The 22,208-nt window shown below is 40.8% G+C and overlaps 1 protein-coding gene across 1 annotated transcript in view; it reads right to left on the bottom strand.

Moving 5' to 3' along the window:
* LOC124125351 (heparanase-like) overlaps positions 1-22,208 on the bottom strand; it is a 94,445-nt gene that overhangs the window by 7,509 nt on the left and 64,728 nt on the right. The window lies entirely within an intron of this gene.

The following is a 22,208-nucleotide window of genomic DNA, read 5'->3' as shown; positions in this document are numbered from 1 at the left end:
GCTCGGAACAAACATGTGACTGTGAAATGGTCCAGGTTCTTCTACGAGATTAGGCATTTTCTAGGCTGGATAAGCTAGGATACTGATTACAATGTTTGGTGTATGTGTTGTGTTCTACGCGAACATTGCAACAATTTTTCGACCGTTTTGCTATATCATGAAAATAACTAAATATATATAAGGTGTTAGCTTGATGTGGAATGGATACTCTTCTAAGCATAAAGCTTCAGAGTGACAAAAATATATCCACAAGACTTCAACTGTCCAGTCAACAACTTGTCCTACATTTCGAGAAATATTCCAACAACTTCAGCCTTCGGCATCGACTTTTCTCAACTTTAGAGGTACAATCCCAGATTTCACCAATATTTTAAAGAGCGTCATTTGACTCAAAATTTGCTCTATTCGTTCAATGTTGCAACATTCAAGGCCTCAGTTTGTTGGTTTGTTGTTGTTTGTAACGCCGCACACACCAATATTCCATCTGTATGACAGGGGTCTCTGAATAATCGAGTCTAGACCAGACAATCTTGTGACCGACATCATGAGCATCGATCTACGCAATTGGGTTAAGATGGCATGCATCAAACCAAGTCAGCGAGCCTGACAACCCGATCCAGTTAGTCGCCTCTTACGACAAACATAGTCGGCTTTTAAGGCAAGCAATGGTTGCTGAAGATCCATTCTACCCTAATCTTCACGGGTCAAAGGTCTCAAAACGTTTTATGGAAGACGTGTGGAGGACATTTCAAACTTTTGACGCATCAGTAACAAAAACTATGTTTGACGGAATTCGCTATTTTGACATATGTTCCCGTGTTTTTCAGAGAAACAACTGACTTGACTTTGCATGTGTTTGTGACGGGTGCCACCGATGGGGCAGGGTACGCTCACCTTCTTGCGAACACCTTGTATCATCACTATCTGATATTGACTCTTAAACACATACTCATGATATAGCCGGAATCGTAAAATCGAGATTATTGGTGGCTATGGAAACGGTTTATTGCTTTATGTATTCTGATGATCCTAAAAAGTGCATTCTCTGTTTATTTTCTTTCCCACCGACCAACCAGGATCCGCGAACAAGCCCGTAAACCACGTAACATACTTCATGCAAGAAACCGATCAGACGTAGTTGTACATATGTTATGTGTACCTGACATTGTGATACTTCAGATTGGACCTCAGTTGACTGCCGGCGATGGTGACGCCAACAAACATGTCATCAATTAACTGTAACACATGGTCAGTTTTTACCCTGATATGTTCTGTGCGCAGGGACGCAGTGAATTGCTGTATCGACGCCAATCCAATCAAACACAAGATGATCATATCCTGGAACATGCTGACTGTTACTTCATGTAGAAGTATATTATCTCTAATATCGGCCGAGGTGCTGGAAGACAGCAGGTGCTGCCAAGCCTTGACAACAGATAAGGAAAGTTGTGTATTTCGCAACCTGGAACAATTCTAATGAATATCTAGATAATGCTCAGACTATCTGTCAAGAATAGGGCGTGTGTGTATCTCTTTTGGTATCTAGTCTTAGCTTTATCACGCACTTTTGGAACTGAGTAAATTAGGGCTATACTACATGTTGAATATTCTGGAATTATATAGACACATCCCTTGTCGTTAATCTCATAGACTCACACCTTACACAGACGAGACCAAGGCGAAATTAATACAAACTTAGTAATTTACTCTCAACGTTTCATTTCACCAAGACCAGCTTTCGTGTGATGAGCACTCATCACATCCCTTGACCACTGTCGCTGCTGGGTGGATGTATTATTATCACTGAGTTTTGCTATCGTCACTCTGTTTTGGTATTTGATACTGACCAATGCCATCATATTATATACTGTCACTGAATAGTGTACCACCACTCTATGGTATACTGCCATTGTAACTGCTTTACAGTAATTTGTAAACCTAGTTAATTTTGTAATACATTTGTTGACTGTATACTACTTGTTGGTTGTTTGTTGGTTTCACACTTTTACGTACAGATTCTGGGTCAACAAACTGTTTCAGTTTGGGAATCAACGCTTAACAATATGTTGCGGCGAAACTATTTGAGAATATGCCACGACTGTACAGGAAGAATGTAGTCCAAGATTATAGCAACATTGACACTTCCTAACAAGCGAAAAAGAAAACAGTGCTTGAAAGAAAAAACGTACAGTGACATTGTGGTGCTATTGCTGCTGATACTATCTTATAAGACAAGTTCAGGGTGGATATAGGGTGGTATTTTTCATTTACTCTCTTGATTGATCTTTCTAAGGTATACATGCTAGGAATTTGTTCATATTTTTCAACATTGTTTTTGAAGAATTCTGCCGTGAATCCGGATGGGCCGGAACTTTTGTAATTTTTCATTTCCTTCAAAGTCCGAAGCACTTGTTTGAACATATCTTCTAAATAAACATTTGTTGTGTCTTTAGTTGTATATATATTTGTTTATGAACTGTGTGATGGTATTTCTGAACATGATCAATAATATCTTTGGCATCTGTGAAAAGTTTATTATTGCTTTCAAGTTTAGTAATACCCTTATTAAGGAACTTTTGTTTTTCAAATGATAGAAAGACTTAGTATTTCTCCTGCCAATTTGCATTAGCTCTCACTATAATTCCGTCAGTTTTATGTTCCATTTGTTATTATATTTTTTTCAATCTCTTCTGGATTTTTCTGTCTTCGTCATTTTCCTCATCTATTTCAAACTTTTCATTAGTTTCTTTTTCTTCATTAATTTTTTCCCATTTTTTTATTTGTGAGTATTTTATCGTGCATCCTCATACATTGCATAGCAAAGCTTCCTAAAATAGTTTTTTTTTATATAGTTAGATGTTTTCCACAATTATTTGTTATTTTGTAGTATTGTTTAACTGTTTGACATATATTACATACTCTGGATCGTAGGGCAGACTATTATTGAATTTCCAAAAGGCTTTCCCCCTTTCAAGGTTCCCCCCACGTGGTTGCATTTTGCTCCTGTGTGAGATTCCCCTTCCAATAGAGGTTGAAAATCAGCCATGGCGAGGAGAAAGGTAACGAACGCTGAAAGATGGGAAGTGATAGGCATAAAAAATGCTGGCATGTCATGCAGGGCTATTGCAAGACAAATGGGTCGTCATCACAGTGTTATCACTCGTTTGATTGTCAAACATGGTCAAACCAATGATGTCAATGACAGACATAGGTCTCGTAGGCCAAGAAAGTACTCTTACAGAGAGGATAGACGTCTTTTCAGGATAGTCAGACGAAATCCATTTGCCACTTCAACAGATTTAAGACTGCAGTGGATTACCCATCAGAGACTCTAGACGATGACCGTAAGGCGTCGCCTCAGAGTGGCTGGTTATAACGCCAGAAGACCAGTAAAACGTCCTCAACTGACAGAGAGGCACATGTTGAATCGTCTGATATGGTGTCGTGCCCGTAGTCGATGGAATTTGGCCAACTGGAGAAGCATTCAATGGTCTGACGAGTGTCGAATGCTGCCACGAACTGTTGGTGGTCGAATACGTGTTTGGAGGCAAGGTAACACTCGTTGTGCACCAAGGAACATCCAGAAGACCTTAGCATGTGGCGGGGGCCTGTCATGATATGGGGTTGTGTTTCCTACGGCTGCAGACTTCCGCTGACAATTCGTGGAAACCTGAATGGCCAACAATACCACGATGCCATTCTTCGTCCAGTGGTAGTCCCCCATTTCGACAACCATCCTTTTCAGACAAGACCTGTTTACATGGACGACAATGCTAGACCATACAGATCTCGGGCAGTGTTGCGTCAAGAAGCTGTTGCCACTCTTCCTTGGCCGGCCTGTAGTCTGGATCTTAATCCGATTGAGCATCTCTGGGACATTCTTGACCGGAAAGTCAGACATCGTGATCCCCCAGTTCTAAATCTTGCTGGACTTGAAGCCGCACTTCATGAAGAAGTTTCTAGGTTTGTCAGGACCATACCCGTGCTCGTGGGTTTCACCGAAGTGGTAAACGCCTGAGACCTTCGAGCATCACTTCGAGCTTTCCTCCTACATTAAGCTGACACGCCGTGATATAACTGAAATACTGTTGAAACTCATTGGCCTCCCATCACAAGGTCAACTAACACATACTGATAACATTCTCATACTTCCTTCCTTACACATAGTCATGTGCCACTTAACGGACAACTAATAGCTACTTTAGATTATAAATAGTGATGATACCAATGTTCCATTCTGAATGTTGCACTGAGGCCTTGAACGTTGTAGCCTTGATCAAACAGCTTTTAAGCAAGAGTCGTATAAGAAACTGCATATGTCAGGTGGACAATACAAAATTAAAATGAGAGAGGGAAAGAGAAAGTGGGATTCTTTATTTCCTCCAGATGCCATTTCGACAATTACAATGAAAAAATACTAACACAACAAAAAAAGTCATAACATATTTACAATTACACACATTTTATCAAATTCAGATACCTAAACGAAGACAGATATTCACTAAAAGATGTTGGTGTTGAAAAAAAACATGAACATATTTCGACACATTACTTGGCTGGTTCACTTCCAATAGTATTACATTGCAATAACCTGGCACACACGGGTTGATAAAAGACTGTTGTCTAAAATTCATTTTTGTTTCACATTTGTGAAATTTAGGCAAAGAGAAACTGTTCAACACATACTAAAGAATAGTTTAAAGAAGCAAAGAAAACACTACAGCAAAAATGCAATTAGATCTATGCACAAAGCGTTTATGTAATAAATGCTAAGACATGTACCAATCATACTGTTATGTAGAGATGCCTGTGGATTAATTTCTGGTCATTGTCAGTATCAGCAAACGAACGAGACGCTCATAAACTATTGAAACCAGCAATCGCCGAGTTGCACCGTAATTGTGATTTATTGTTAACAAACATGATAGACTTCAAAGTTTGAGAGGTTCCGAACGTGACAGATGCTAAACGTCTGGCTGGCAAGGCGAGGGCAATTTCAGGCCTTTCACGAGCGCCTTTTATGACTGTCTCATCTATAGTGCAGACTGGATACCTATAAAAATCACCGAATTCCTGCCAATCTCCAACACATTTTCGGCGCACGTTCCTCTTCTGAACATTCGAGTGCACTGATTAATTTTATGAAACCTGAATCTTCTGGCTCTGCTACTTCATCCATCATATGATCTTTTGTAATTGTAAACATACGATAATGTAATTCTTTAATTAATCATTGGTCTTGTGTGGTCTTTAGCTGATTTCACATTTCAGTTTTGTACGAACCGATTTGCCTTTTGACGCCATTTATCCTCGTAATGGTTCCTTACCTGCAATATGTACAGCTTGTGACACCAGCCACAATAACCCCAAATTGTTGCTGAAACAGCCAGTGCTGCAATCTTATTACGTTATATTTCTCTCTAAATATACATGTTTGTTTGTTCGTTTGTTTGTTTGTTTGTTTGTTTGTTTGCACTCAGCAATAGTCCAGCTATATGGCGGCTAAATATACATGTATACCACTTTGTGTACAATACAGTCTGTGTGCATGTTCTGATGGGAAATAACTAGAAACTTCACCAATAACGTGTTCCCCATTCAGAAACTAACGCTTTAATCACAATAACGAAGTTGGTACGAAACCCATCCAGTTTCGGACGTCAAAGTGAATGATGACATGTCTCTATTGTAGAGGGTGCAGATAGCCTGTTTTTTCTGGTAGCTGTACATGTGACAGTTTCCGTGTGCCTGACACTGCGTGGCACAGTGTACACCACTCCAGGCCTTGCACTCGTACAGCAGCCCGTCGGAGTATCTCCCACTCAGGCTCGCTACACCATAATGGGACTCATAGCCTTCACCTGCAAAGACAAATGTATCTCAGTGTGCGAGGTTAAGATAGCTAAATATTGCAAGACACTGCCATTGAACATGCTTATTATTCCCCTAAAGTGTTTTTTCTTTTCACTGGAATTTTCCAATATATCTAGTTTCGAGAGTCTTTATTAAAAATTGGATCACAGCTAAAAGTTCTCGTAATTGTCATTTGAGATAAGTGCAATGCAATTATGCATTACCCATGTGGTTAGAATTAACAGAGTTCATAAAAATCTACTGATATGCTCTGTTGCAAATATCACTTCACCATTGTTTGGTTACGCCACCTGGGCGGCATTATTGACGTCACACTAGAAAAGACGCCATAGCTCAAGATTGTTGACGTCTTTCTACAATCGTGGTTTTGTGAGACAGCGCTCGTGATCAGTGAACATTTCTGAAGAGGAGTTTAAAGGGATTAAGAAATAATAGGTAATAAAGAAATTATAACAGTCACACGTATATCATATTTATTTTAAGAAACTCGTTTAAGAATTCTGCACCCGGTTGGTAAAATCTCTATTGCACCCATGCTCGCAGAATAGTCTCTATATCCCGTCATGAATTGCGACCAATATAGTCAATACTGCAGTGTTACCGAGGTGGTTGTACCTCGAAATTTACATAGGAATTAGCCTTGCATTTAGGGACAGGTAAAAGTACAAAAGCGTGGGGTAAGCAAGCACCAGGTGTTGAGGTCTGATCCCGCTAGTGATCAGGTTGTTATTTCGCCATATACACCAAAACCCCAAGTGTCAAAAAGATGTCATCCTGGGCAAGTGGCTTTGTTCAACCGAGCATCTCTTCACCCAACAGGGAACGAGTATCCGATATGTGAGGTGGATGTAGAAACCCTCCAGGACTATAGGCACCTCCGGGAAGTTGAGAATGATACCTGGAATGCATACTGAGCCACTGATCGGGAAACAAATAAAACCCCATTTGAGCAGAGATGTCTGTATAAGCGCAGTATATACATGTACACTATGATAATACAATGTGAATTATTTACGGGTCACGAGTACTTGTCTGCGCTGTAAGACTCAAGTGTAAATTTTTATTCCAATAAAGTACTGGCACTCATTCTACATCTACTACTTCAACATAGACAACCAATTCAAAACCCGAATCACACTTTTCTGGTTGCTGTTTCATTACGATCTGTGCACACCAGTAGAATGATCAGGAAAATACACTCCCGCCCCAAAATATGGGAAATGATGCAATCACAGTGAGGGTGTACCGACGATAAATTTCTTGTAAATTATTTTCGGGCGTGTAGATCCATTTCTGGCGATCCATGAACGACATGTACATCTTGATGGCATCAGTGTGCGTATTTTTTTTTTTTTAATTTTATAGCCGCGCTCAGCAATACTCCAGCTATATGACGGCAGTCTATTCAGTGGCTGACTTCATGGGCAGCGATCTACGCAACTGAGGTAAGATGACATGCATCAACCAAGCCAGCGAGCCTGACCACCCGATCCCGTTAGTCGCCTTTTACGGCAAGCATGGGTTGCTGAAGACCTATTCTATCCCGGTAGGTTTGCCCGTGGTATTGGCCGTTATTCCACTTGTAGAGAAACCCCTACACGTGTACTTAGCTCTTTGCATTAGTGACTTTGAGTTTCCTATAGGTGCACACACTTTGGTTTCTATGTGCACGTGAACAATGTCCAGTACATGCGTGATGTGAAATTTCATATCTCACATCTACGCTTTTCAATATATTCTATGAGATAATAGCATTACAATGCAACACCAAGAACAATAACTGATCTGTTGGTAAATACATGAAGCCGATTGTATTGATCAGCCATTATGCGTGAAATAATAACGTCCCCAATTACTTGCTACCATAAGCCCCGAGGTGGATATTCTTGTTTTATTACACTGGATCTGTTCACAACAGAACAAAGTGGATCAATTTTGCGTATTGGAAAGAAAATGTTCAGAACACAGGGTGACTTGTGTAAATAAATGCAGTTTACTTAGTCATAAGGTAATGACGTACGGTGAATTGAAATTCGCCAGTAATAAAAAGGTGCCTACAGGTATTTCTAAAGTAATGTGTGAGACACTATGTGTCAATAAGATGTCACATTTAACTGTGTAGTCTGATGCTGAATTGCTTATTTGTTTCAGTGCTTTAGAAGCACTGAGGGACTCGCCTTTCAATATCCCCCTCAATGTTTGTATGTATGTATGCTTGTGTTTGTGTGTGTGTTTTGGCAGGGTGTGGTGTGTGTGTGTGTTGGGATGGGTGATGCTTACAATAGCACTAACATACCCAGAATGTACTCGACCGTGTATACATATGATGCCACCCTGAACTCTTCAATGGGTCTGTTGATTGGTTCATCAAACACAAGCTGCAAGCCAGCAATTCGACCTTCACCAAACTCCAGACGACCTTCACCCCACCGGAACCAGAACCACCTGAAAACATCAATTGTAACACAACAAAAAAAGAATACGGAATTGAGACAAGTTTGTTCTTAGTTGTTTCGAAACCACTTCCTAAAGCGCCGAGTATCAAATGAAGTTGAAAACTCCTTTATATTTCACACTTTGGTAACGTTCAAACAAAACAAAAAAATTCCCATTTGTTCCTATAGTGTGCCTTGTCCATTCGTAAGTGGCAGTTACGTTTGCTATAAAAGATCAGGTTTGGTTTGGTTTGTTTGTTGTTTAACGCCGCACTCAGCAATATTCCAGCTTTATGACGGCGGTCGGTAAATAATCGAGTCTGGACCAGACAATCCAGTGATTGATATCATGAGCATCGAGCCACGCAATTGGGATCGATGACATGCATAAACGAAGTAAGCGAGCCTGACCACCCGATCCCGTTAGTCACCTTTTAAGACAAGCATAGTCGCCTTTTATGGCAAGCATGGGTTGCTGAAGACCTATTCTACCCCGGAATCTTCACAGGTCATAAAAGATAAGGAACAGGAAAATACGACATTAAAGTTGGTTCTGCCTAACTTACTTCCTTCTTCAACAAGTAACGTCACTAGTAAAGGCCTAAATCGTCACTGATGGATAGTGATTCATAAACACTTGCGTAAAATATAATCGGAATCGTACAATGGATTTCATATATTTAGAATAAGATGGTTCTATGGCTTGTGTTTACCTACATGTACCGTACAACTTACTGGACTCTTTGAAATCATTAACCATAAGTGTACATAAGACATTTTAGAACACTTGTGACGCAGATAAGTTTGAGAGTCACACTGAATGACGACTGCTTGAGATAATATGCATTTGTTTGTGCGTGATAAAGTAAATACTTTATTTAAACAGTTTGGTTCTTATGTGTATCAACTGTATTTCATAAGTATTTTGGGGAACTGGGTTCTTCCAAGACAATACAATTCAACAAAGTATGTATAATGTAATCCTAAGTATTGAACATGTCCACGTACCCACAATTCACTATTATGTGCACGGTGCTCCAGAAAACACATGGCTAAAGTGTGGTGATGAAATGATCTACAGATAACGTATATGTAAATTGTCCAGTTGCACAAACAAACACGCAGATAAATGTACTATGTTGCAAAACGAACAATTTTTAAACTTATCCTATCTCACACTATGCATTCTTCTTTCTTCTTTCGATTCTGAGTGGAAACGTGTCTGAAATAAAGGTTTCCAGCTTCTATAAAGTTATTCAACCCTGTCGTACCTCACATCGCCACGGTCACCTCCCAGATCTGGATCATGCACGCTATGCATGCTTGTTGTCCCTCTCACATTGATCACGTGTCTATCCCAGTCAACTCATTCTCTTTCAAATCGCCACGTAGTGGTGACGTGTTGTTATTACAGGAATACATTTTGGTGTTTTTTTCCATTGCAAGATAGCTTCATATTTTTGTTGTCTTCTTGCCTGCAAGTTTACCTTAATCCCTTCTTCATTATGGACGAGCAGTCCACACGGAGATCTGTCTGCACTTTGTGCCGACGTGTTTTCTCTCCGTCTGACCCTCATTCTCAGTGTTTGGATTGTAGAGGATTATGCAGCTTTTTAGAGCGTTGCGAACTATGCTCATCTATCAGATGAATCATTCCAACTGTACCTGCATAAATGTCGGAGTCGGGTGTCAGATTGTATCTCTAAGACCGCAGAAAAATCCACGGAAACCAAGAAAACACCGGCCAAGAAAGCTAGATCGGGCCGATCACCCTCATCGGCGGGCCAGGATACTAGGGATCTCACTGGTCCCATGGTCTCGTTAGACGATTAGGGAGTCTCTGACTCTTTTCTCACAGACGACGTGTCTAAAGTCTCCACGAATCCACCTTCAAAGCCGAATTTAACGTCCACATCCCGAGACTTGGACATTCGACGCGTCCACTCGTTAGACACGAGTGTGTATGACCGGCTTACGTCAGCCAACGTATCGAGCCGGACCGAGGTTCGTACTTTCGTCTCGTCGTGTTCTATGACTTACATGGAGCTCGCTCCTGTCATACATTCGGAGGGTACACATACTACTGGTATTGCTGTCAACTCTACAAGTTCGGTCCGTCGTTCGAATCTCCCATTCGACGATCAAGAGTGGTATGACGACTTATCGGATCAAGGCTCCCGAACCTCCCATCCCCGAGAGTATTCACAAGACAATAGAAATAGTGAGCGACTAGCATCGACAGTCAGTGCACTTTATTCCGTGCAATCATCAGGGGGTCGGCATTCAGACCGGAACCAATGGACTTCTCACTCTCGACACCGAGATGATTCACCGGACGACCCACCACGTACTTCCGAACACCAAACCTCCGAACTTGGACCCTCGAAACTCCGAACCTCCGAACCTCGAACCTACGAACATAGGGCCTCCGAACCTCGAACCTTGCACCCCGAACCTTGAACCTCCGAACATCATGGAACCTCCAAACATCGCCGTACTCGAAACATACATCTTCAGACAAAAAAACAACAACAGAACCTCGTCGAACCACTGAGGTTCAACGAACATAATCTGACTGAACCTCGAAGGACATACGGACTCCTAAGTATCGACACACTTCAAAGGAGGTTCAACGGGACACGAGAGATCATAAAACCTCCAAGGATCGGAGACATTCGAGAGATTCCCCTCAGATGCATCGTTCACTTACAGATCGTTACTCGTCTTATGAAAAGGCAAGCAGATTATCACTCATCCACTTATTTTGTCTCACACTGAGACTAGTCAGACCCATTACGTCTAGGCTCGGAGGATGAACGCTACAATGAGTCTATTAGTCATCCATCCTACATGTCTCGATCTCTCCTTCACTCATCAATCCGGATTTTCGACCAAGAGAGTACCCTCACATTTTTATATTTTCATCAACGTGATTACCCTTGGAACCCTACTTCATATAGTGCGTACGTACATGAGTTGGAACGATACCCACACTACAGGATCCCCAACCTCCAAGGCATGGGTATCCTCTTGATCCCGCTTTTCTGGATTACAGACCTTCTCAGTCAATCCATTTTTCCTCTTCTCGTCATAAGGATTCTCCTCGGCGAATAGAGATAGACCACTCCCATCAGCTACCGTTAGTAGATGCCCTTCACCTAAAGATAGGCAGAGTTCTACTTCAACTACTCATCGTTCCTGCTCCCCATCACCATCTCCGTTTCGATGCCCTCCTGTTTTTGTTGAATCAGAGACTCCTGATACATCACAAGCTCCACCTCAAGCTATCCCTATATCATGGATCCCTCGCGAGCTTCCACAACCGGCACCTGCTGTACCAACTACGGTACCTCAATCTGCATTGACAGCCACTAGATCCCTTTCAGTGGACCAACCACCAAAAGCAGAGTCATCAGACCACTATAGCTCCCTAGCTTCGTCACCTGGGAGCAACATTAGCTCCTAAGCGTCCGTACTCTGCTTCTTCAGTGGATGATAGGGACCTCGTTCACCTCGACACAACTGTTCAAAGGACCCTCCCGTTGGTCTCCGCTATTTTATCAGCAACTTAAGCACTCTCATTGGCTTTAACTCGTGCATCTTCCTCGGAAGAATCCTGTTTTCGAAGTACTGTGACCCTCATCCAGGATAAAACGACAGCTATACTAGGGCTCTTTGCTCACCATGAGGGATCTATCCCTACTCTTTGTAGACGTGGGGTGTTACAGCATTGCTCATGGGATGATCAATTTCAGAACCGGCTGTACCAGCTGCCATGGTCAACAGCCTCCCTTTTCGCTGGGCGCATACAGGAGGTCACCCATGAAGTCCAAAGAGACACTTCCCTGCATGTCACTGTTGACTTACTTAATCTCCAGTAAAATCAACTAGAAGAGCAAAGGAAAGTCCGAAGGCGACCAAACTTTACTCCCTCTCAACAAGACCTTAGAGAGGTTTTTAGTAATAGGTCTACTTCTTTTCGTGGCCGTGGCCTGGGATGCCAACATCAGCAAGGAAGGAAATCAGGCGGACGCACCGTCGCCTTTTCAGGCAATTAAGGAAACACCAACCCCAAATGACTCACTACAGAAGAACGACTGGGACTTTCCGACTTCAGCCATTCCAATTTTTTCGTCTCCTGTAGGCGGAAGACTAGGCACGTTCCCTTTAAACTGGACCATCCTAGACGACCCATATGTGTCTCGTCTCCTATAAACAGGTTAACCTCTACCTCTTGCCACGACACCTCCGACGACGTGCAAACCGCCTCAACATCTGTTACCGGCCAAACAACTTGCAGTTCTCATAGACGCCATAAGCTTGTTACTTGTAAACAATGCAATAGAATGTCTGGGTACTTGGCCAATGACATCACGGTTCTATTCTCCATTTTTTCTGTTCCCCAAGAAGGACAGTCCTCAACTACATCTCATCTTCAACATGAAAACCTTCAACAAACTATATCTGGAGACTCCTCAACACTTTCGCATGACATCAATCGCCCTACTACGAACGATTATTCATCCCACGACTTCAGGATCCGCCTAGCTCTACAAGACGCGTACTTCAAGACCCTATCATGCCAGGGCACCGCCATTTTCGAATTGTGTTCCTAGGCCAACACTTCCAATGGCAAGTGCTCCCATTTGGAATTTCCTCACCCCCGTGGCTATTCACTCGCCTCACAAGACCTATCGTCAAGTTCACTCGTGGCATCGTCTTCGAAACCTACATTTACGACTGTATTCAAGCAAACAAGGATTTGAACACTCTACTTCGTCAACGTGATTTCTCTCAACGCCTACTTCACCAACTAGGTTGGATCATCAACACAAAAAAGTGCGAAACGATTTCCAGTTCATCAGAGCTCTCTTTGACAGTTTGTATCATTAATCTCAGACCCACTAGACTGGGACCACGATGCGTTAGCAATCTACATGTTTACACTTTTCCCTCAACCAGCATTCTACATCGGGTTCTACAGAAGATAACAACGACCAATCGCCTCACTCTACTTTTGGTTGCGCCCTACTGGCCAACACGTAGTATTGCAGACAGGAAATTTTACCATCTACCTCTAGGGACGATCTTCTGCATAACCACACTCTCAGCTCTGTCATCCATCGCCAACAACTCTCAATCTATGCGTTTGGCACATTTACAGAAATCATTGATAGCTAAGTGTTATTATGAACGAGTGGCCAAGACCATTCCGGAGGCTCACAGATCATCTATGAAAGCACTATATGACCATAAATGGAAGGCATTTGAATTGTATTGTCATTCACATGACATTTCCACTACTGCCACGGCATCCCCGCAACAAATTGCTGAATACCTTCACTATCTTCAATCATCTCATAAACTAAAAGGTTCTGTCATCACAACTACAACTGGCACTAAGATTTCTACAATCACCGGATTAAATCATGATCAGATTGTACAAGTTTGCGGACCAAACATCACGTTTTCGACACACAACTTAGGATCTAAATATCATATTTCGCCATCTCACTTAAGCCGAGTACGAACCTCTCACCAAGAAAGATTTCAAACACATTTCTTTGAAGACAGTTTTTCTCCTGGCCCTTGCAACGGCGGCTCGAGTGAGTGAAATTCACGCTTTAGGCGTCACACAGAGTGCGTTTCGAACGAACCACACATGGGAAAGTATTTACGATAGAATTTCATCGCCAATAATCAACTTCCTGGTCAACCCGATCGACTATTCAGCATCCCACCTTTGACCACCATCTTACACCCTGACGAAGACATATCGATGTGTCTGGTACATGCATCGATGTGTCTGGAAGCGGCGAAACCACTTCGTCGATTACGTAAGAAGTTATTCATCCCACTCTCTGTGGCAGCTACAACAGAAGTATCTCGTACCACAATCTCTTTTTGCATACGCTAAGTGATCCTTCAAGCCTACACCTTTGCTGGCCTGCTACAGTCGCATCAAATCCTTACGAAACCTGTGCTGTCGCTTCCACTAGTAATTGCTCCTTGACCGCAATTATGGAGGGATGTTTTTGGAAATCCGATACAGTGTTCGCATCCCATTACCATCTCAGTGACGGACGTTCAAGGCCTTCACCAGTTTGGACCCTTGGTACTCGCGCAACAGATCTCGAAGACACACCTGTGCAGGTAGGGATATGCATATCACATTACACCCTTCTCTCTTTATGATAAACATTTGTCTTGATTATTTGTGTTTACTGTATTCATTCGGGCTTCCGAGACTGAGCAGCCGGTTGGAGGAGATAATCACTCGTCTGTAGAGAACTTGGTCTTCAACTTAAAGTCGTGATTAGACGCGGCGATCCCTTATTTCACACACCTCTACTTTAGTTATGTGTGTTGAATAACGGATCGATTTTCCTTTTGTGGATATTGTCGATCTTTTTCTCTTCTCGTTATTTATCCATCGATTCAATCACTGAGATGGTTGAAGGCTTAACGAAGTGATAAAAGAGATGCCGAGCGGGTGCAACTTACTGTCCTCTGGAAATAGGAATACCCCGTCTTGTAGATTCGACGACTGGATACATACTCTCTCAAATATAAGTCGTACTCGTTCGTTTAAGACAGACGATTACGCTTCCTTACGTTTGAACATGTTACACATATTGTACCCGACTTTTTGTGTTTCAGTTGTTTGCGTACCAGGATCTCAACATTCTTTGAGAGTGTTCTTCTTATCCTGTCTACATGTTTGTTTGTTTTTGTCTTACGACACTTAACTGTGTTACTGTATTAAGTATTATACCACTGTTTAGTTCCAGCTTCCTCGTACATATCCTACGATTGTGATCTATAGTCAAGGGAGTTGCGCACCACCATCCAACCGTGGGATAAAATGCATGGTGTGAGATTGAGTGTTGAAAATGTTATTGTAAATTGTATATTTATATACTTATCCTATCTCACACGTTATATGCCCACCCGTCCATCCCCGCATGGCAATTCCTTGGTCTATATGCCTTGAAATGAGTTGAGTGGGATAGACACGTGATCAGTGCAAGGATAGGATACGTATATAAATATACAATTTATAATACAATTTTCAACATTTCCTAAACGTTTTTTTTTTAATGAAAAAATTAACATCGCAGCAAAATGTAATACAGTATCCGTTTTCCAGATCCCTTCCGGATACCTCCCTATAGTTACCCAAAACGCATCCGGGTTTACAGTGACAGATACCCTGCGATACGTTGTATCTGGCATTCAACACCTCAGTGGAAAGCATGCCTACTGGAATTCGGGTATCTGGCACTGGATACATCACGGGATACCTCAATATGGGTGTCCAAGGATCCGGTACCGGACACCCTACTGGATACCTCATTCTGAGTATCCAAGCACAGCAAATAAAGTGTAGGCTAAAATTAAAATGTCACAATTTGTGTGTGTGTGTGTGTGGGGGGGGGGGGGGGGGGGGGTGTAAATATACTCTTGGAGCTGAAATCTCTGGGCATGTACTTTTGGAGAAAATATATTTCAATTTCATATGTATTTCTGTTTAGATGTTAAGCATATTAAATGAACAACTATGAGTCCAGGTATGATGATATCCTTAAATATCCTCTTCATATTCCCAGTTTGTTCTAGCATAGTCGTTGAAGCGTTTGATTCGCCACATTGGTACAAGGTGTGAAGCCCATTGCTTGGTGTCACCCATCATAATATTGTTGGAATATTGCTACTCACTCGGACAAAAAAATGAAAGTCATTGGGCTCACTTGGGCCTTTGTTCCTGGTAAGATTAAATAATTAATATTTGGAACGGTATCAGTAGACAGACGAATTTTATCGAAGTTCGAAACAGAATAAATCTGCCCAAAATAGTTGCATAAGTGAGTGAATGATTTGGGTTTAACGTTGCTTTTTACAGTATTCCAGTTATATGATGGCGTGTCAGCTTAATATGGGAGGAAAGCCCGAAGTGATGCATGTCTCAGACGTTTACCACTTCGGTGAAACCCATGAGCACGGGTATGGTGCCGACAAACCTAGAAACATAATCGGGGCGAACCGGGATTCGAACCCACATCATAGGTTTCTGGCGTGCCCAAGGGACGCAACTCTGCATAGCGAATCGCGGCGCCTTAGACGACTGGGCCACCCGTGCCCACCATAGGTGCAGAAGACTAATGGTATCCACAGAAAACACATAATCGAGTACAGGTACATAAAAATATCATTGTAAGTTTTTTACTGACAGGGAAGTAAAAGCTTTGTTCAGTGAGCTGTATTAATTGTGGGAAAACATTCAGTGCATGAGTATATTTTATATATGTTCACCACCTATGCTATGGCTGATTAAACTTATATTTCTTTGTCGCTTTTAGTTTCAACAAAATCAGTAAATGCACTATCGCGTCCCTGGTCCATCACTTGATTTTTGGTTCATCTAAAGGTTGCCGTCGCATAACAATAATGTTGCTGGGCGACTTCGGGCAACAAACTCTTACATTTATCAATATCGATTTTGAAATATACACATGTATTCCTAAGAATAGAAAGTAACCCATGATTAATGATACTCAGATAGGTACATATTGACACAGCTCAAGTAAGTCAAAGTATTTGTAACATAATCATTTACGTCTTGATAATTAATACAATTTGAACCCATGCGGGGATCTTACCTGAATTCATCGCAGTGTATGCCTCGCGGGTTTGAGTAGAATTTCTCAGTGCCGTAACATTCACTACACTGTCTGAACCCGGTCTCTGCCCTCTTCCAGGTACCAATCTCATAGGAGTTGGTGGGTGTGCCGTCCCCAAACCACACGTGCACCTGGTCACAGGCCTTGATCTTTACTGGCATCGTCGTGCAAGACCTGATGTCGACGCCGTACAGGGAGGTGTTGATGAACACCCAGTCTCCAGGTGACGTTATCCGCAGGGAAGCTAAACACATATGAAGATATATAAGTCAGTAAGACCTATCCTTAGTGAACTATCTCGTTCCGAACACCTTACCACCTTTCGAAATTTATATTACGTATTGATACAAACTGCACAATTCCTAAACAATCCAAAATCAGCCCAAAGAAAGTGTTTGACAACCATCCCACACAAACACAAACCATATTTTGAAATATTTGCAAACACTGCACGCTCTGTCCACTCTTATAATGAGAACGTTGTCCTTCAATGTCATATGTTCACCTTCGGTGTTATTTAAGGTGAGAATGACCAAGAGTAGACACACAATCACTTTGGACGTCATAACAGGAGGCCAACCGAGTGTGTGTGCTTCGCTGCAGAAGACCACAGAAATGTGAACAATCCTAACTGGACGTCAATGTTACAGATCAATATGCATTAAGTTATATATTTTTCAGCAAGTACACATTACTTCAATTAGTGCCATAAATCAATAAGCGTAAACTGTAAGCTATATCTTAAGATTGCTTATAGTAAATAACTGTCAAACAGTTGGATTAGTACATAACAAATCAAGTATTGTGGCTGTACATTCATATTCAAACAAGGTAGTTTTACTTGTCCTCTGTTGCACGAAGCTTTGCAAATATAGCAACCCAACCGCCGTCATATAGCAGGAATGTTGCTGAAATGGAAATAAATCAGAGCATCTCAGTGATGAGAGTACCTGGAACCTGACACACAAACTGATCAATATTACTTTTTACAAAGCCAGTAGATATTTTAGCAGTAGAGAGAAAAGTCAACAAAGCGCCATCAAGTCAATACACACATATGATTGTGTTGATTTCATTGTCCGAGGATATGCTTCTGCGGTCGTGACGTGTATACACGTTTCTTTTGAGAGGTGGCTATTTCAGCCTGTAAGCTTCATCTGTAAACCCACGCAGCCATGGGTTCATTAATCAATGAAAAGCAAAAAGTAGGCCTTTTTCCATCCTTAATGATGGGCCGCTAGTTTGTCATCGATTTTCTGAGATTTTACAGTTAGATCACTCTTTCTGGATTGCTATAGGATAAATATCGCTCTGAATTGATTCCCATTAACTTCCTAACCATCCAAGAAGTAATTTTACAATTTCATCACATTATAACATTTATTAATACCTATATCCTACAAATTCTTCCCGAAATTAAATATTCTTGGAAAGTACCTCCAACGAAAGTGAGTGAGTGAGTGAGTTTAAATTTTACATCCCATCGGCAATATTGCAGCCATTTTGCGATGAAAACAAGTTCATTATTATAAATGCATTGTTTATTAAAGGATAGTAAAACAGTAAGTCATGTTTCACAGATAATGTATAAAACAAACCAGTTCACAATAAAAACAAAGAATTCTTCAGTAGATTAGGTACAAGATAAAACTGGGCTATATACCACTGGCAACCAAAGCTAGACCACCTTACTGGGGATGTGACACCGCCTTCAATAATATCACTTGTTAATAATATCACACTAATTTAAAAGAATTCAAAATTTAAAATTTATCAAATAACAAAAAAACGAGAATTAAACGAACGTTGATATTATTAAAAAGACGTTGAATGATAATAAGTATCCCTTGTGAGAGAAAAGTCTATAGAGTCAAGCAAAATATGCTTAACTGAAATTCTCACATCACAAGGGATGCAAATATTTATGGGTATAACGGCTATGGCTAATGCGACATCGTCGTAAAACAACTTCATCGTGTCGTGACTGGCAACCCAAGTAGGTATATCCTAGAGTTGGTTTTATTGCATGCAGTTTGTTCTTACCAAAAGTCTGGAAGATAATTTAAGGTACCGACGTTTACTACAATACCTGAAAAACTATTGGACCTACCCCAGTCAAAGTCCAGCCATCTGCATAATGCTACCCCTGTGTTACAGGGCCATATGACACAGTTGAACCGATCAACTCATCTCGAAAGGGTGCACTGGAATCACGCAAGCACGAATACGGTGTTAGCGTTGGGCGTCTCAACGTGCGTGATTCCCGTGCACCCTTTCGAGTTGAGTTGATTGGTTCAACTGTGTCAGGGGTAGCATTATGCAGATGGCTGTTTCAATGAATGCTCGTATCACACGTGACGAACAGGTCTGGTTTTTGACGAAATATGGTGATAGCTAAATAGACAGATTTTTTATTCATGCGGCGATTGTCTTTATATGTAATATCCAGTTATGTATGACTGTTTAATAATCTCATACCAACTTTGACTGGAGTAGGCCCAATAGTTTTTTCAGATATTTTAGTAAACGTTGGTACCTTAAATTACCTTCAGACTATAACTGGGTATTCCACTTTGTTTGTCTTAAATGATTTAAATAATCTTTTATTCAAGATTTAAAATCAGAGTGTGGAATCAGAATGTTAGAGACAGACTTTTCAAGGGTAGCCTTAGCTGCAATGTCAGCTTTTGTATTGGCCACGATGCCAACATGGCTTGGTTACCAACAAAATACGATGTCGCACTGGCCAGTGGACAGATCATTGTACAATTTTAAAATGTCAAGAATACATGGATGATTTAAAGAGACATTGTTTAGTGCTTGAAGGCATAGAAGAGAATCAGAAAAATATGATAAATTGTTTACTGTTAGACTGATGTTGAATAAAGTCCAAGGCTGTTTTTATAGTGTTTGCCTCAGCAGTAAAAATAGAGCTATTGTCTGGGATTCTTGTAGATATGATTTTTGATATAATGACAGTGGCACTGGAAACTTTGCCACTATCCTTGGATCAATCCGTGAAGATTGAACGATGTGAATCATATTTGTGTCGTAATTGTAAATATTCATGTTGGTATTTTAAATCATTTGTGTCAGATTTCTTTAACTGAGTGAGTGAGAGGTCCACTTCCGGTCTGACCAACTGCCAAGGAGGATTAGACAGTCGATGAGAAGTGATTAAATCTAAATCTATATTAGCAGCAATGACATGCGGTTGGATTCGAAGCCAATTGAGTGATAAATTGTAGAGATAACTTTATACGGCGTTGTCAGCCTCTGTGTATAAACTGTCAATAGGAGATGTTCTAAATGCTCCAATACAGAGCCGTCGTCCTTGATGGTGTATTGCATCTAACTTTTCTAAATTGAAGTAAGACGAGTTCTATGGAGGAACAACTTCTTTATTACAATTAGTGCGACGTTTCGGTGTAGATCCTAACACCTTTATCAAGCAAGTGATCACTTGCTTGATAAAGGTGTTAGGATCTACACCGAAACGTCGCACTAATTGTAATAAAGAAGTTGTTCCTCCATAGAACTCGTCTTACTTCATCACTCCAACTTCTAAATGCCACTCAAAGAAATTTTCTAAATTGCTTTCACAGGCTCCACCATAAACAATGGAGCCATAATCAAGTTTTGACCGGATAAGGGAACGATATAAATGAAGGAGTGTTGTTTGATCCCCTCCTAAATTTGAATTGGAGACAACTTTGAGTAGATCAAGAGCCTTCAGGCATTTAGCTTTAAGATATATAATGTGTGGTAGAAAGGTTAAATGTCTGTCAAATATTAACCCCAAAACATTTTGCTTCCTCCACAATGTTGATTGCAGTACCAACTTATTACATTAGGTGAGACATTTTTGCTTAATTATTTAGACCCCATTTCTGTTGGATGCAAGTCGTATGATGGGTTTATTAGTTCAATGAGAATTTATATGTTTTAATAATAGTACTGGTACGTTAAACCTTCTCAGGTTTACCTTCCAAATACATTTAACTTTTTTGTTTATTAGTAATAGTGTCGAGAAAGTGTTGTAAAACGATGATTTAGAGATTGTAAGCTTATGATTGTGACTTATGAGAACAGTTATTCTAACAAAAAGTGGAGTAAAGACCACAGTGTCTATATTCATTTTTGTTAAAATAGGCAAAATCGAATCAATCAAAGGAAGATTCTACAAATCTTATTCAACTGAAACGAAAGCTTTTTCGAAATCAATCAATATGGTTTATTCATGCATTCTGTATTACCCATAATGGCGCATACAAATTTGGAGCATTGATCGATGTATGTATCTTCCTTTCATAAAAATTCTTCATATAACTGGAATAATGATAAAAGCGGCGCTAAATCCAACTCACATCTGTCCCAATTTTGTTTACAGATAAAATGATAGAAACAAGAAACAAAGTGATCCTCCAAATGAAGTGATTAAAAGAAAGGATAGACAAAAGCAACACATTAGCTCCCGTCATTAATTGAAAAGCAGGGCGAACTTAAGTAATCCATCGAGAGTAGTATTGTATAGTATAATATTACTTAAAATAAGTCACGAATGCAAAAAGAAGCCTACATAAGTCATTGTTACATTACATAGTTAGTCAAGTGTAAAAATGAATAATTTTTCTTGCTTACTTAGTATTTGTTCCAATGTAAATCCAATAATCCCTTCTTTATCATTAATGATCGCCATCAAATCCCATTCGTGTCGGGGAAACTATGTTATGTATCAATACGTCCAAAAGACTATCACCGTGGCTCACAGTTCAACACGTGATGACAAGCCTAGTTTCCCGAACGCGAAATGCACGTTTTTCCTTTGATACTGATTGCGTGGATCAATGCTCACGATGTCAATCACTAGATTGTCTGGTCCAGACTCGACAATTTACATACTGCCGACATATAGCTGGAATAATGCTGAGTGCGGCGTTAAACAACGAACAAACAAACATGCATCAACCATTTCAGCGAGCCTGACCACCCGATCCCGTTAGTCGCCTCTTAACAAGCATAGTCGCCTTTTCCGGTAAGTGTGGGTTGCTGAAGACCTATTCTATCCCGGATGTTCGCAGGTCTGTCGGATATTTGAACCAGCATCCTGTTCCTCAATGTTTGAATAAACTTTTTTCCCAAAACGCATTGATGTTAGTGTTTTAGGAATGTCGGCATGTTGGGTGTCCGTTGAAATATGTTAGACTAATGAAATTGC

The sequence above is a fragment of the Haliotis rufescens genome, unplaced genomic scaffold (assembly GCF_023055435.1).
Source record: "Haliotis rufescens isolate VD_foot unplaced genomic scaffold, xgHalRufe1.0.p SCAF_13, whole genome shotgun sequence".
In the NCBI taxonomy this organism is placed as follows: Eukaryota; Metazoa; Mollusca; class Gastropoda; order Lepetellida; family Haliotidae; genus Haliotis; species Haliotis rufescens.
The sequence above is the reverse complement of the archived record's forward strand: the minus strand, read 5'-3'. Positions and strand labels throughout refer to the sequence as shown.